At 37.0% G+C, this 18455-nt stretch overlaps 1 protein-coding gene and 1 pseudogene across 6 annotated transcripts in view; both read right to left on the bottom strand.

The window, feature by feature from the left end:
• The window catches only part of LOC129780165 (D-2-hydroxyglutarate dehydrogenase, mitochondrial), a 162009-nt gene that overhangs the window by 37728 nt on the left and 105826 nt on the right, over window positions 1-18455 (bottom strand). The window lies entirely within an intron of this gene.
• On the bottom strand, window positions 15236-15420 carry LOC129781017 (U4 spliceosomal RNA; annotated as a pseudogene).

Below are 18455 nucleotides of genomic sequence, written 5' to 3'. Positions count from 1 at the left end.
TAATTTGAATCACAGATTTATCTTTTATACCGAATACAGTATGAAAGATAATATTAGGTTAGGGAAAAAGTTATCCATTATTTTCTGACTTTAGTGGCCAATATCTCGCGTGATATCGATACTACAATTTCAAATCTAGGCTCGTTGTAAAGATGACATTTCACAGTAAAAAAGATTCTTTTGCTGTTTTTTGTTTGTTCCATTCAGTTGTGAGTTACAGGGTGTTAATAATGGAGGTCAACAAAGAGAAAGTTCGGTACATTTTACACTTTTTATTTTATAAATGCGAAAATGCAAGTCAGGCCGCTGAAATTGCGAATGGTGTTTATGGTTCCGATAACGCAACAGGAAAATACGTGCAATTTAATTATTTTTTTAAATTTCCTAATTTTAAATTTTATTAGATATATTTTTATAGTGCAATGAACTAAATTGAGATCTTTACTGTCAACAAATGGATTGACCAGAAACGTCCAGAATTGTGCAACAGAAGAGGTGTTGTGATCCATCAGGACAACGCAAGGCCACACAATTCCAATAGGATGTGGAACCCCGATTATCCACGAGCGGATGATCCGCGAAAGCAAGCTCCATAGTAAATCTATAGCCCTTCCCCGAATTTGTCAGTGAATGATAGGTTCATGCACTTTTGTTTTGGTCATGTCTTTCACATTATCTGACGACTGGTGTACACGACCTGGTAGATGGATTATTTAATGATTTTTGTATTGATAAAACATATTTTTCATGCTATATCTTTTAATATATTTTTTTCGTGTTTGGAACCAAATTTTTTTCCTTCATAGCGTTATTCGCGGTGAGTCAGACTATTTAGCGGATATTCGTTGTTCTGCTGTAGTCCGGACCTGGCACAAAGCGATTATCGCCCTTTTTTCGCATTGCAAAATTTCCAGAGTGATAAGAAAATGGGGTCAAGAGAAGATTTTAAAAATCTATTGCTAGAGTTTTTCGACAATAAGGACCAAGACCTCTATGATAGAGACATTATGAAGCTATCTTTAGAATAACAACAAATTTTACAACAAATCGGTGTATATTTGACCCGAAACGGACAATCCGAAACATATAAAAAATGTTTTAAATTTCACCCGAAAATAATGGATTACCTCCTCAGCCTAATATTAACACATTGGGTTTCGAATTGGAAAATATCCAAGAGATATAATTATCTATGAAATTACGTGGTCAGATCTTCGCAGATAACTCAATAATACGACAATGTTTTATGTGAAGTTTAGTCATTAAATTTAAAGTGATCAGATAATGTGAACACAAAACCAATTCCAGTTATCTCTTTGAATTTGCACTTCGGTAATAATTATTTTTAATTATTACCGAATTATTTTAGGCTCATTAGCATTTTTTTAGCTGTAACAGAGCCGAATTTTAATCGTGTACATGTCACAAGTTTATCATATCTCTAATTAGCACATCACACAGTTGCCCTTTTTCGGCGTAAGAGTATTCCCTTCTATACCATTGCATATGGTACATTTACACAGTAGCCATTTAGGCGTAAGAGTATTCCTTCTGTTCTTCCATTATCCAGTTAGACCACTGGACAGCGGAGACAGTTGATATGATTATTGTTGAGTTATTAATAGAACAGCAGCCCGATGTGTCTGCAGAGCAGAGCAGTTGTATGGATGAATCGATCTTATTTCGACCGTGGATCGATCTCCATCGTTGATGATTGTTGCGTGGACGTAGTTATTCTGTAACAACACAAAGATGGTCAATGAGGGCCCTGAGTTTTGAACTCACGATCGATCGCTTACTAAGTGAACGCGCAACCAATGTGGCTACGGGGGATCTTTAATCAAATTTAAAATATTTAAATTATTTTGTAGTTTATTGACAACAACTTTGTCGTACATAATTTTTCAATCGGATATGGATTTCGAGTTTCGAAATAAACAATTTGTAAATAAAAGTAACAATTATGTTGGATATGGAAATTGGCTACCATAAATTGTGATTTCGGGTAGCTACCACTTTATTTGTAAAAGGTCGCGTCGAAATCGACTGTTTTTTTGGATATGGAAGGCTTTTGTCTCAATCATAACGGCGGTCATTCAATGGGTATCGTGTTTGGGATAAACTGAAAAAAAATGTTTTACATACTTGCACATTAGACACACAATTTTTCAAAATATATTTATTATTGTGAAATATTCAATGATTGTATTATCCAGATATATGTGATCGTCGCATTTTTTTTCAGGTTTTTCAAACAAAAACTGGATAACACGGCACATTTTTACACGAAAACAATTTAAAAAAAAACCCTAAGAAAACATTCGATAACTCTGTCAAATGTAAGAAGTCTACACTTCGACCTTTTATTGGTGTTTTATTGAAAGTGCTTTTAAAATCTCAATATCAAGTGATCCGACGCAAACGTTGACCATATCAGGATTGGCGGCCATGGTGGGCTTCTCTTTTACTATGAACTGCTGCCCTACGGGCATACTCTTAGTTCGAAAAAGTGTTGTATACATTGTCTGAAGAATGGAATCTCCATAGGCGGCAGCATTGGCCAAAACAAAAAGAACTGTGTTCTATGAGAACAACGACAGGCCACATACACATACCGATAATTGCTCGTCAGCCGTCAGTCCGCCAGAACCACCATTAATGGAATTAACTTGACTAGAAACTATAACTATAACGGTGCACATTCGATCAAATCGGATCATTCTAACTAAATAAAATCTTGAAGTTTTTCTCGACTTATTATGAAGCAGTACTGATTATACTAGCAAGAGAGCTGGACCTTTTTAAACTAACGTTCCTAGGGAACTTCGCCGTCTCAACGTATAACGTATATGTCAAAATGAATAGGTAAATGGGTAGATGGGGATTTGAATTCGGTGTTACTGAAAATAAGAAAATAATGCAACATCATAAGAAAACTTCTTCGTATCAAGATATGATAAGGTTAGCAAAAAGAAAACAGTAGACAAAATTTCCGATCATTCCAATAACCATCAGTAGTCCACAATAAGATGGCAACGCTGACGTCGTTTCCTATCGAGCTTGACAGCGACTTCATCTTTAATGCGCAACCGCGTTTCTTTTTCACCGTTTTTCCGTCTTGCGCATATCAATTGCTCTGTGTGATTCGGTGTCACGAAGTGGGCTAACAAAAAATAAAAAAATAAATAAAAGCTATAATCAATTCGACCAACGATGTGAAACGATATTGTTTTTTTTTTGTATGTGTTGTTCCTCCGCCACTTCATTACGACAAAAATATACATATTACACGTAGAAGCATTGCGATTCGGAACCACGCCCCCTACGCCTTGAAGCAGTAATTCCCCTCTGCAGCTCATCGTTGCCAAGACGGTACCGTAGGATGGCAGAAAAAGATGAAAGAGCTCTGGCAGGGGTCGTGCGCTCGAGAGAGTAGGAGGTGTATAAAGGCCACGCTTTTGCGGACAACAGTGCGGCAACGTTGTTTCAGTCTCACCATCTAGTAGTTCGTCGGTTCCCGAAACGTACGCGACCGTGGCTCTATGTGCTTGTGATTGACAGCGTAAGCAAGACGAAACCAACGCGACGTTGCCTCGAAGAACAGTGGAAGAGTGAGAAGCAAGAACAGACAAAAATAAGCGTGAACTCTGGTCGTTCTGTGTCGAGCGGGAGAGTTGTAAACGTCAATATTGTGTGGCAGTGTGGTGCGAAGAAAAAATAAAAGGCAACATCATAATTTGAACTGTGCTACGAATTCGCGATAAGAAATATTTCATTGAGTGTGATAATCTACAGCGATGAGGCAGTGGAAAGAAACCTAAATGGTATGTGGATTTTGATCATTTTCTAAGATTACCACTTTCAAACGGGATGCAGTGATATTTTCCATAAAATTTGATAGGCAATCGTGGCAAGCAGCAGTGTTTGTGCAATCGCATTCGTGCATTGGTATTCGTGCTAGCTTCACGTGTACGTATCCAGTGGGAATGCACCTACACGTGTGCGACTGTTGACATTGCTCTGCTTTCTATGTTTACGGCGATGTTTTGCTGGATCTGTTTTGTTCGACCAGCTTGAATTGCATCGCTGCAATTCTAGTGAATATGTTACGAATAATAGACTATTTCATTGAAATGCAAAAACATGAGGGTCGCATTTTTTCTCGCTTGCATCAATTATTTGTATAATTCTGTGAAGTTTCCAAGATCGCTGTTATTTTGTTGTTTTCATTGAGTTTGCGTGTTGCCTAACGTCAATGTTTACAATTCATGCTTTGTGCAACAGACAGGTATAGCGAGAGACACACTGTAAGAGTATTAGAGTCGTTTTTTTTACGTCATACATGGAGGAAGGAAGTGTAATATTGAAGTGCTCTAGTGATGCTTGAATGATTCTGGTATGAATGAATGAATGAATCGAATACCCCCTATATATCTTCGATTTGAGGTATGTTTTTTAATGCTTCTCTAGGTATATATTTTTAAAACCAAATTAATAACAGTAACTATCAGCTTGATTATTCAGCTTTTTTTTGCATACTGAAACGTCCCAGTAGGACCTTTAGTTAAAAAGATATCTTTTGTCAAATGAAAAATTAGAGATGGGTTATTCTGTGATACAACCGCAAGGTAAACGTAGGCCTACTCTTATCTTAGTAATCATGCATCTGAATCGAGATGAAGAATAGAAGGTGGGAAGATTCACAGATTCTGGTTGTGTTAAACTTTGATCGTATCAGTAGCCAGGAGTTAGGAAGTTTACATACCAGGCATACCAGTCAGTTACTCAAATGATACAAAATTGAATGTGCCAACGAATAACGTTGCAATGTCTACTATGTTTGGATTTTAGAACAACTTCATGGACGTTTATCTCTTGTCAGCAATTGTAATTACTTTTTTCAAAATTAGGGTGCTGAACACTTCATTCGTTTAAAACTAAGACCCAAACGGATAACTTTTCGTCTCAATCTAGGTCATACGGAGTGAATTAAATTTATTTTTCATGTGCATTTTACAAGAAAAAATGAAACCTTTTTTCCCATGCACTGTCAAATGCTTCTCCGTCAAAGGAACAAAATATTCTGTGACTCAGAATTTGGTCATTTACATTTTTGGTCGACGTAAGCACAAGAAACATTGAATTAAAATCAAGTTTAGAACACCTCAATAATACTGAAGTTTCAGTTTCTGCTGAAACGTCAGTTGGGCCCTTATGATTTTTAACGCTAGCATTGATTTAAGCAAAAAAAACCAGTTCGTTCATTTCATCTGCATATTTTTACTTTTAATAACAACCCTTTTGCTATGTAGTGGACTATTCTAAGAAAAGTAACATATATAAACAAAATCTCAGAGGCGAATGGATTGCAAAGTTTGAAGCCTCTTAAAAACAAAGAATCAATCAATAAACAAAATCTGTTACGTCACAGATTTAAAAATCTTCCCACCTTTCATTTTCCATCTCGCTTCTTAATCAATTCACAATGAATGAATGGGTATTTTAAGACTTTGCTGATCGTTCTTCTTGTAAGTGTGTGAATGGATGAGTATATGTGTTAGATTATTAATGACACAGGGAAGAACAGAATCGTGCAAGTGAGATGTATTTATTTATTCGGGATCGACCCGACCTCATCATAAAATAGACCTCATCTTAAAACTAGACTCTGTCATAAAAATTGGGTAAATAGAACCCGTCTGTATTTGAGCTGTGTATAAGTGCAGCATTACTACCATCACCCAGGATTTTATATTTGTTCAAAGACCACCATAATATATCTTTGTCAACGTATAAAAACAACAACCGATTCAGAACACAAACTCTAACGGTAAGAAAACCAACGATGTATGTAAATGTTCTCTATACTAAACATTACATATTCTCCGCTTTCGAATACATAGCTAACGGTATCATTTGCACGCCATCTATATCGATTTATCATCGATAGTACGTTTTTCACTAGAGGCTTCGATCAGATCGGCAGTAGAAAAGAAACGGTAAATAGTGCTTCATTGAGCGATCGAGAAAATTCTACACCTGCTTCATAATTATAACTAAATGAATTTCCAGTTCAGTTCTTGTTTTTAAGGGAATTTAACCCAAAGGTCATTCGCTCCTTAAATGGTTTTCTTCTTCTTTTTCTTCATGTTGAATTATAGAGGCTTGAAACTTCTGCGTTTCAGTCTTTAGCCCTGAGAAGGACCCTTTTTGAGGAGAGATCTGGCGTAGTGGTAACATCCGTACCTCTCACGCTAAAGGTACCAATTCAAACTCCCTCTTCACCTGCCTTGAAATAGACACTTTATTGTCATTCGACGCTTCCAGCAAACCGTATCCGCTTTCAAAAACATCAAACGACATTCTTGAAATGGAGATCTGCTTAAATACAGATTTGTGTGTTTTCAATAGTCTGTTTTCAGCACTTTTTTCATTGAAACATTGTTTATCGGATCAATAAGTAGCAAACATATAGCTGTTGGACAGTTTATCTGTGCAGAATTATTAACGCTCAAAGAAGGAACGGATTCCTCCTAGGAAAAAAAAACTCAGCACAAATAATACCCCCCTCTTCACGCCAATTGGAAACAGCAATCGATTGTGGTATTTGTCAACGAATGATTTTATAACTGCTGCTTTCATCAATGTGATTTCTTTGATATGGCGAAATATGCTCTCACCATATCAAACATTCCGTATGCTGTAATGATCGGTTCAGTCCGGCTGCAGAAAAGAAATGTGATTTGGTGAGGAGAGCATAATGCATAGGTGTGTGAGCGAGATCATCCTCATGTCACATCGCAATTACCATTAAATGAATTTCCGAACGTGTGCCAGCTTATATAAAGTTTGTGTGTTTTCAATAGCCTGTTTTCAGAGCAATTTTCAAGCTATTGAAACAAGTTTTTGGATCAATAATTAAAAAACATGTAAGGCTTAGACATTTTATCTTTCGTATGAAGTCGTTATCATACCACTTCATTCAGTTGGTTAGGAGGAAGTAACGCCACAAATAATGTTCCGGCGTAACGCTCTCGTTTTCGAAACTTTAAACTTACACCCCAATTCAGAAATGAAAGACGTAGTCCTATGTCAAAAAAAAAAACTCTTCTGTCTCTGATTATCAATATTCCATGAAACAATTACCTCACAGCAAATCGATAGACAGTCATGAAAACTAATATAAATTCTATACAAGATCCAGTTATTGATATGGCACAAAAGTATTTTTGATTTGCACATTCTACGAATGCTTTCTGGAGTGAAACATTTTGCACATCCATTTAACACGGTAGCAAAATACAAACTGGATTGGTCAGGATGAGCAAAGTATGTATAGTATTTTGATCCCAACCGCTAAACAATCGTGACTAAAAGGATTTTATCCACGAAAATCTACCGGCCAGAATAGGAATCGAACCCGCAGTCCCTGACCGTAACATTTTTGTGTATAAATTCCCGCGATCGATATGTTTTTGACACGTTTCTAACTAGAAAAAAGTTTGCAGAACATGTCAATATGTTAAATAAATGTTACGAGTGAAACATTGGTAATAATCTTTCAAAGCAAACATAAAACAGTTGTTGTTAAAAAAAAATTACCCCGTGTGTGGGGTTAGTTGGTCAATTTATTCTGAAATATAAAGACATTAAATAGAAGAAAAATGTCAAATAAATGTTTCTCTGCTTATTTTTCATTTAAAGGGTAAAAGGCAAACTTTATTGTGGTACATATCATTCTAACGCAAAACTTTGTACTACAAAGTTTAATCAAATTTATTCAAAAATAACCAACTAGCCCCGCCCTACCCTACATTACCATTAGATGGGAAACTTACCCTATAATTTTTGGCGTAAAATACAAATTGTGGCAACACTTGATCATACAATGTAACGAATAAAATTATTTGTGAACTAATCAGGAAAGTGGATATGAGGGGACAATCTGTATTCTCCGACACGGACATCACGGTGCTCGGTGCTCAATGCTCGACCACAACGTTGACAATAAAATATAGGAGTAATAATCCAGAGAAGCACTTGCCAAATCGCTGACAAGCTGACAGAAAGCTAATCCGGTTGGAAGTGTTCTCTTAAAAATTGGAAGAATAAAATTCAAAAACAATTGTTCCAGACATAAAATTTTACATCAAAGTTCCATCCGTGCTCCTTTACCTTTTTTAGCAACCTTCGCTCGGTGGACCGCGAATCGAATCGATTGAAAACGTAAACAAATAGTGAGACAACCAATCCCAACCCATGGTTCCGAGTACACGAGTGTACTCACACATAGCCAAGAATTACCCAAGGCACCAAATGTTCGCTACCGGTAGCCTCGATACGACTAATGATACCATATAATCATGTTTCGTCTGTCTCTATCATTCTTCACGTTGACTCTGTCTTCCGCTGTTTTCATTATTATTTTTTTTTCCTGCTAACCCCACTGCAGAACTCAGCTTGGAGTGGAAGTACAACAGACGATCGGTTGATTGGGTAATCGTGTTTGGGCTGTGTGGTAGCAAGAAGAAGAGTAGTGTCGACGGACTGCGGAAGATGGGACAGCCGTCAAAATCAGCTGCTACCGGTGTTTATGACGTGCTTTGCAATTTGAAAAGGGGGTGATGATTTAGAGCACCTCAAACGATTGGTGCGATAATTATGTGCGTGCAGGTTGATTTTTTTGTTGTTTGCTGTTTTGTTTTTCGGCCTATGCCCATAGGTAACCGACTTGTTCTGCTTTTGCCAACGGCAGTACATACATATAAATTCTGTGTTTATTAATGCTTGAATCGTGTGCTACGTTGGTACAGCTTTTACAATATCCTTCACGTTTTTGTTTTTGAACAATCTGAGCGATTTCATGTTATCTCCTTTTCTAATTTTTTCAAAAGCTCTAAGCGGCGAGAGAGTTTCCACTCTATCCTTCGCTTTTTCATTCTAAGAACACTATTTAATTTTGAATTGAATTTTGAAAAGGTATCCATTTTTCAACAACAGAACATTCTAGTTCTGAAACAAACAATCATTTTCTAGCCTGGTCTAGTGGGGTATCATACAATCAGCCCAAAAATACCCAAAATCACAGTTCTCATTATCATATTACGAACTTTAATTACTGTAATTTTGTAAGAGCGTATCCAGAAACATTGTCCTTTTTTCACAAAAACCGCAAGAAGAGTAGAAAACATATACCTGATTGAATAATGATGTACGCAGTTGTTGGAAAACCAATGAAGGTGAAAGATGAAATCGTCCTGCATTTCGACCAAAAAAAATCGAGGTGACAGTAGGGGACAATCGGGAAAGATGGACACCTATGTATAATTGATAAATTACATTTTTATTTCAAATTTTAATGATGTACAAATTTGCAATACAGTATAACAATACTTTTGACACTTACTTTGTACACCTAGCTGACCTTCTGTTAAAATTGTAAATAAAAACAAAAAAATAATCTCCAAAGAGCAGCTTGATGTAAGTTTTCGTCTGCAGAAAATAAGGTTCTATAATAAATAATGATTGAATAATTGTTTAGGGTATTTTTCGTTTCGTGAGTGTTTTACCATCACTTCTTCCAGTTTGTCGATTCAGCGGTGAAGTTTTCTTATTTTTACTCCAGAAATATTGATGAAAAAAAAATTAATCAGTTTTGTTTCGTTTTGAAAACAATTTGATTATCTCCTCCTTTTTTTAACACATGCCAACTAAGTACGTTCGCAAGTGCAAGCAGATATCATGGACGAAATAGCAGAGCGGTTTTTAAAACATAATCCAAATGACGGAAGCTATTTTAAACATGAAAAAAATGAGAAAAATTACGAGCCCTTCTAGGTGATTTTAGTCTAGCCTTTTTGTTCAATCATTTTTAAGGCTTATTTGAAGACCTCCAAAACTTATTGAGTACATAAATTTGAATTTTTAAGTTAGTGCCCATCTTTCCCGCCAAGTGTCCGTCTTTCCCGATTCAATCTTATTTTTTCAAAGATACCGTACACATTCATTTTGCAAAATTTCTGCCTCAAGAACAAATTTTATTATAAAAAGAGACCTAGACTATCAATTTGTGGTGAGATAGCTCTATATTTTTTGTGAAATTCACGAAAAAAAAACAACTTACTTAGGGTGTCTCGACGTTTCAATTTAAAGACATTAGGCATTTTTTTGTGGAAACCCCGATTTCATGTTCTCCCAGAAATAATTTTTCTGTATGTGATCAATATTCGTGGTATAGAATATCTTATAAACTTATAAATTTCATATAAACCTGACGTAGACTAAGGCATAAAACCCGATACTGACTGTTCAAATCCGTTAATCCGTTCTCGAGTTAAATCGTGAGGAATGGACTCCAAATTATTTTTTATTTATATAGATATATTGAAATCAGCCATTGAATTTTACAAATTTTAATTGCCTATCAAAGTAATATACGAAGCACGACAAGCAATACAGTGTTCTACATTGAGAATTAAAAGTCTCTGTAATAGCAACAAAAAAAAAATACAATTTTGTTGAGTCAAAAACTCAACACAAAAATTTTGTATTAATAATTAGTAGGAGTACAAGTATGCTTTTATGGATTTTATGTTTGAAAAAAAAGTTTGTAACACAAAAAAATACTGCTATTTTTTTTCGAAGTATACGCCATCGGAAGCTACATTTGCCCATATTTCAGGCAATACACGGATTCAAATCTAAGAGAAGTTTGGTTGGTTAGAAGCGATCCAGTTATCCAGCCATTTTTTTTTATTTTTTCTTAAGATTGGAACCAGTTTTCAGAAAGGATCGACGACATGGACCGGCCAATTGGTAATCTGAGGGAACAATGTCGGGGGAGTAAGACGGGTGAAGTAGAATCTTTCAGTTCACTCTTCATAGATAATTCCTAACAGATACAAGAACCAGAGTATGGCGTTGTCATGGTGTAAAATTATCTTGTCGTGACTATTCTCTCATTCCATTCGTTTTTTTTTTCTTTCTGAGCTCTGTTCAAACATATAAATTGTAGTCGGTACCGTTCGCTAGTGAAAGTCTCAAACAATACATTTCATTCATTCAAAAAAAAAGCTTTATTTTTAAATGTTTTCTTATCCTGAGACTGGCTCACCATATTGCACTGCTACTAAAACCGTAGGCTAACTTCAAGGATATTTTTTATTAATTTTCGGCGAATAATCAATAGAGTGCCGTGTTATGAAACATCAGAATAATAGCAAAAACAATATTACGATCATAAGGTGTTGGACAAGTTATTCCAGACGACATTGGAATATATTCCATCTGATCATCTTTAGAAAGGTTAATGAACTTCAAAGGATAAATTTATCTTGGACAGATTGAATTGATGTTCATGACTTCCAGTCGAATGTTTATCAGCTCTGATAATAATTGTGTGGTCCTCACAAAGCATATATTCCAATGCCGTCAGTTCACTGAAATTCTTCGCATACCGTTTGATGATAAGGTAGGATGTTGATAATCATTTGCTGCGATACCTATTGTTCCAACAGTATTCATTCGGTAATATGAAGACTGAATACCTGAAATTAACCAGATTCAACCATGCAAATCGGCGGTCAAAGCAGTATGTACACTTGAGAGATGCAACAAGTTTGAAGGGATATAAAAAAACATTAGTCGTTCGATAAATCTACTGCCACATATGTCGGAAGTCCACGATATATGAATAACATACGTTCATAATAATTCATTACATTTATTCGCAACGAAGAACGTAACCACACAGAATTGAATTAATCAAATATGTGATTTGTTTTATCTACAAAATAAAAAAGGGTCTGAAATTCAATCGAATTCGAAAGGTGTGTCGTGAAGTCACTAATTGAATTAGTATTGGAAAAATTATTTGGAGAGAAATGCGAATGTTCAGAATTATTGGAATCTAAAAAACGATTTTGGGCGGGATGAGATTCGCCCAAATCTGCTGGTAATAAAATTAATCAATTGCATCCATTACCCGTCTGCTGTTTATCGAGCGGGAGACGACAGCAAAATAAAATCGACACGAGACTGAGTCAGCCACTCACTGCGGTCAGTGCAATAGAGAATTAAAAATCCCTCGATGAGTGTCGTAAGATTTCAGTTGATCGTCTCTTGTACACTTTCCGATCAAGAACTTATCATCCGCTCTATGGAATGGGATTAACCGTTTGTGGCTTGCACTCACGATAAAACTTGAGTAGTAGAAGTAATGCTTCGAGAGTGCAAGCAGTGGGGATTCCGCTTTCATATTGCTTTTTTGAGATCTTGGTAGCTCACCGTTCCAAGTATTCTCTCTGTGTACATATGAAGGATAAAAGAGCATCGCCTGCTGGGGGTGATTTAAAAACATCCGACTAGAGGGATATACTTATTCATTGATCGTTGAATGTGATTTTTTACCATCCCTGGTTACTAGTGTTACGGATTTGTGACAGCGTTACTAATTAATGGTTCCGGATTCTTTCTACCACAATCCATTTGAAGTTCAGTTCAGTTCATATAACAAACGGGTTTTCCAGTCTCCAAACAAGTTAGCCATTTCTTAATAATTCCATGTTCTACATCCAGCATTAATTTTTAGCATATGTTTTGACATCCTGATTTATAACATGAAATGAGCTTCAAAATAATAAAAAAATGCTACCCTCCCAAACTAGTACAACATTTGTATAATATATATGCCATAGCAATATAAGAGCAATATGAGAGAGCGAAACAAGAGACACATTGCAAATAAACACGATTAAACCTTTCCGCATGCTTTGCTTTCGAAAACGATACAGATTCACGTTTATTTTTTCTTTTTTTTACTCTTAGAAAACACTTCTCATGCATGTTTCAATAAAATTAAATGCGCTGAATAACCCGAGAACTATTCAAGCAAATGGAATCGAACTTGGCATATATAGATTTCAGGGATCGATAAACGTTTCTATGGTGGTTCGACATTCTTCTCCTCTCTCCCTTTAGAGACTGCCATTCAAATGAAACACACATTTCTGCATAACTCGAGAATTAATAAAGCTTATGGAGCCAAATTTGGGATGTAAGGGTTTTTGGGTACGAGAAATATTTCTATGATGGTATGACACCCTTCCCTTCTCTGGAATGGAGAGGGGGTTCCATAAAAATAATAGGGGAAAGGGGGGCACTTTCGGACGTGGGCAGTTTCGGACAACGCTTGTGAAAATTAAGTGGTACAATTTTCAACAAAATTAAAAATATAAATAAGTTAACAGCCCTTCCACCAACAGCTGTCATATGATTCGACATCTCCTGGTAGTTTATTACTTACGAAAACAACACAGTGCCCTTTGTCATAGACGTTTCGAAACTTTTGAGCTTGAAGTTGTAAGTATGTCCCTAATTCCTCTGTGAACGATTTAGAAATATCAGTACACCACCTCAGTTAGTAACTAATATAAAATGAAAAAACGTGCATACAACTGGGAAATGAAGGTCTATTTATTAGATAAAATTATTATTTGTCTTCGGATGGTGATGGGTCACATTCGGAAATTGTTCACGGGGCACATTCGGACACTGTTTAATACCTTATAAAATTTGTGTCTGATTGTTGTTTACTAAAAAAATCAATTTAGTCTGATTGAAAACATCAATTTAGTCTATTCTAATGATGGTTCGAAACTACAAAAGAAAACCGATAGAACCAGCATCAACGAAGATGAGATGGAAATAGCTATCGAACTAGTTTCGAGTAGAACGTTTCCATGATTGCAGCTCACAGGAGGTCCAACTAGGTGAATCGTCTTTCCCAATCTCCCAACTAACGGTTGCATGCTTCGGTTATAATGCTTCTTTCAATCTGAGTAGGTTTTATCCATTCTCAAGAAAGGTTTTTTCGGACAAGGATTTTGAATGGTCCAATGATTTCATCTACCGGAGCGGAGGTAGCAACTGACTAATCGGGTAATACAACAATGCGTCTACAGCACAGATAGATTCTACTTTGGCAACTTTGTCCCCGAAAAATGTGTTCTTCACCGCGGAAAATCACCACTCGAAAACGGAAGAAAGCAAAATCACGAATTTTTACTGACTCTCATAGCAAGCAGTTTCCTTTTAGAAAAATACTGATAAACAGAAAAATGCAGAATATGCTGGAAATAAGAGGAAACCGAAGTAATTGTTGATAAACATAAAATTTTAATTTTTTTTCGTTGTCCGAAAGTGCCCCAGGACTGTCCGAAACTGCCCCAGGACTGTCCGAAACTGCCCCACACATTGGGCACATTCGGACAAAAAGGCAATTTTCAAAAATTCGAATAAACCATTCGTAATCGCATCAACGCACTCATCTATCACGCTCATATGATACATTGATGTCCAAATGACAACCAGGATGAATTCAGGATTTTTTTTTTCAAGTTTGCAAAAAATATTAAAAATCAAGGAAAAAAAGTGTCCGAATGTGCCCCCCTCTCCTTTACACATATTCCAACCAAACATGACAAATGAAAATTTTGGGAAAACTCTGAAGGAAAATGGGAAAATTCAAAAACAAATCAATTCGCATGTGTTCTACAATTACGTATTGACAAGCGTTGTTAGTCCATTTGATGTTTACGGTAACGAAATTGATCTTCGTTCGAAAGTGGAAATGGATTTTAATGTGATAAAACGCACTCCTATATCGTCTTCTATCTATATAAATAAAAATGGATCGCCGAATGTGTTGATAAGAGCAAAACTCGAGAAAGAAATTGTCCGATTTAGGGCTGTCTTCATTCCATCATATTTTCTGTATCAAACATTTATTCCATGTAACGGAGAAACATGTTATTTGCAAGTAGATGAAAAATTGTGTCTAAAAATAATCTAATATTATAATGTCGAGTTTTGGTAGAAGTACTGATATTTTATAGTAAAAAATAATTTTAAAGAGTAGATTAGAAGATCAATCAATGAACAGTTCTGCGATTGGACCCATGTACGTGCGCTTAGTAAGAAAACGTGGATGTGATAACGAAAAATAAATTTTGAGCGGGACGAAGTTTGCCGGGTCAACTATTGTAGCTATACAAATCAACCACCTGTCCATATTACCCCCACTGTCCGTATTACCCGCACTTCCACTATATTTCAAAACCTCTTCAAAAAAATATTCTTAGATAACTCATCTACTTTTCTTAAATGCGAGTCGCTAGTTGAATACATTTTCCTTCTTTCGTGATGAATGGTTCAGGTAGTTTCATACTTTCAAAAAAACATAGTTGTAATATCAGATACTGCCGACATAAAAAAAACTATGGATGGGTTATACCTATGATATAACCGCAAGGTTGACGTAGGACTGCCGTTGGCTTAGTAATCATTTGTGTTTTTTTCAATTAGCAATAATCGCACCTTGGATGTTCCTTATTGGGTACGATATCGCTACTGCGCAGAGCTATCTTTTGTATGTATTGATTAAACTAGTGAATGAATGAAACAATTTACGAATTCAATTGCAAACAAGTCCCAATTTAGGTCAATTCATGCATTATGGTAGTGGTCATCGCAGCAAATAGCTATCAACATTTTGCCTAATCATCAAACGGTATGCGTAGAAATTGTACCCGCTTTTGCAGACCGTGTTAGCAAAACGAATTCCGCAGTGCAAAAATGCATGAGAGTATAAAAGTACTGCTAAGATCTGCAGTGCCGATTTTCCCAACTTATTGGTTTCGAAATCTGTTTTAGGAAAACACATTCCGATTTGTAAAAATACAAGCGAGTACAAAAGTACTCGTAGCTTGCATCTCAATTGCAATGCCAATTTCCCACGCTCTATGGTTTTGAAATCCGTGTTAGGGATATATTCCGATTTGCAGAAACGCAAACGAGTAAAAATTACCCACAACTTGCATCTATTTTGCAATGCCAATTTTCCCAGGCTCCATGGTTTTGAAGTTTGTGTTAGCGAAACATCCATTCATTCCAGCGATAGTATCTCAATCGTTACGCACGTATTACGCACGTATGTTACGTCGTATAACTGAGTGGATTTTCGAGCTTTTATACCAATTGGTGTGATTTCAATAGCCTGTTCTTAAAGCAATTTTAAGGCAATTAAAACAAGTTTTTGGATCAAAAAAGACGGGTGGGTAATGTCGGGGACATAACCGGAGTGACATAGGACTATACAAAGGGGACAGCTTTTGTTAAATATATATTTTGAAAATATATTGTTTTATGTTCTTCTCCTACATGAATACCTACCTATCTACCTGAAAAATGGATTAGTTTACTGTTTACTCTTTATGAATATGTTGATGGTCCTGAAAAGAACCTTTGGTGTTGTGTTTTTGTTATCACTCGATATTCCCATCTTGTTCGGTTAAACCTTCCTGTTTAGCTATTGCGTTTGCCACTCGCCACAGCTTTCACAGTTGGAAAATTTCTTCCCATCCAGCTTGTGATATGTTGTTCAGTAAATTACATTTAATGCGACGTGCCGGAGAAACACTTTGCCACTCACTGAAACTAATTGTTGCCTTGATGAGCGCCGAACCGATGCTGCTCTGTTCTTGATGCGGGTTTTCTCATTGTCGTGAGCAGCTTTGCAAGCCAACTCGAGCACTCCGACGGCCGAAACTCTATAATCGCTTTTAGGTATACTGGTGCTCCGGCACCAATCCGTTCGGCCTAGTTACCCTTGCGGAGCAATCAGTGAATGCGACAAACAGGGAACTGGAGACCTGCACGGTTCGAGTGAGACTTTGCCTTTCCCTTAACTTGTTCTCCTTTGTTACGTCCACGATGCCGATGCCGTACAACCACACGGGTTTACGGTTTGAAAGAAAATAAGATATTTTTTTGGGGTCCGCGTGTTTTATACTCTAGCGGTACACACTCACAGGATAGAGACAAATCGGCAGACTCAGCCAGAGGGGCGAGTCCAACGAGACGAACGAATGAGCGTTAAAAGGCAGCGATGGCAAAAAAATACATTCATTACGATTTGTTCGCTCGTTGGATTCACATACAGGCTAAAAAGGGTCCTTTTCAGGATCACAAAATTATCTTCAATCTAAAGAGTTTATTGTTTTGTTATCACTCGATATCCCCATCTTGTTCGGCTAAACCTTTCTGTTTAGCGATTGCATTTGCCACTCGCCACAGCTTTCACAGTTGGAAAATTTCTTCCCATCCAGCTTGTGACATATTTTACAGTAAATTACATTCAATGGCACGTCGCATTACCACCACTCAGTATCGGATTGGAGGTAATTTTAACCTGGAATTAAACATTTGCGATGACAGTGGTACAGTGTCAACTTTCAATGTGGGGTCATAATTTGGACCCCGAACTCTATGTTTACAAAAAGGTCCAACTAAATATGTTGCATTACAGGTCCGTCCAATTAGCTAAATGTCGATATAAGTGTAAATTACTGTACTTTCAATCTAGAAGCAATTTAAGTGATTAAGTGGTGAAAATCAATAAGCTCAGAACAACTGCCAAATTCACATACTCATCAGATCCTGGCAAACAAATGATGAATAAATCAATTTGTGTTTTATTATTATTTTGGATAATGTTTTAGAAAGCATTGAACTGTATTTCCTAAACTCTTTTTTGGAAGGTTTAATGGCCCTGAAAACCGCCTTGTTTTATGGAATGGTTCCAATTTAGAAAACTTAGTACTCGTGGTTTTGAAAAAAACCATTTCGAACGCCCTCGATGCCGCCTTGTTCTGGATTTGCCACCAAAGCAGTTTGTATAAAGAACAAACTTTTTTCTTCTGCTATCTCATGCCGTTTTGCGATTGCGTTTGCCACTCGCTGCAACTGCCTGTTGTCTTGATGTCCACCGAACCGAATGTGTTCTGTTCCGAATGCGGGTTTTCTTATCGTCGCGAGCAGCTTTGCCAGCTAACTCGATCATTTCGGCGGCCGAAACTATATAACGCCGGCTAGGTGGACTGGTGCACTGGTACTAACGCGCTCGGCCTAGCTACCCTTGCGGGGAACTCCAGATTAACACGGTTCGAGCGGGGTTTTGCCTTTCCCTTCACATTTCCTCCTTTACCATGTCCAGACATGGCTGCTTGGGTTGGTTTGTTGATGTGTTGTGATGCGAACCAATGTGGTGTACGGTTTGAATGAGAATGATCGTTACGGTAGGTAGGTAGGTATTGTATTATAGAGACTTTAAACTTTTGCAGTTCATTCGTCTCTAGCCTTGAGAAAGGCCCTTTGAAAACTCTACTCTACTTTACTCCAGCGCTACCATCTCCGCCCTCTTGCCTTGAGAAAGGCACTCGATCCCTCGCCGTCCAGCCCGTCCAGCAACGATGTTGTTCAGTCGGTGTCCACACAAAGAATGTGATCGTTACGGCAGCGGAGCGGGGATTTTTAAGCTGACTGGCTGGCTCGAGAATTACGCATGTGTGAGACTGCGACCAATGTTTCGTTCATTTTTTTCTTTTTCCTTTCCAATC

The sequence above is a fragment of the Toxorhynchites rutilus genome, chromosome 3 (assembly GCF_029784135.1).
Source record: "Toxorhynchites rutilus septentrionalis strain SRP chromosome 3, ASM2978413v1, whole genome shotgun sequence".
Lineage (NCBI taxonomy): Eukaryota > Metazoa > Arthropoda > Insecta > Diptera > Culicidae > Toxorhynchites > Toxorhynchites rutilus.
This window is presented reverse-complemented; position numbering and strand designations above follow the sequence as displayed.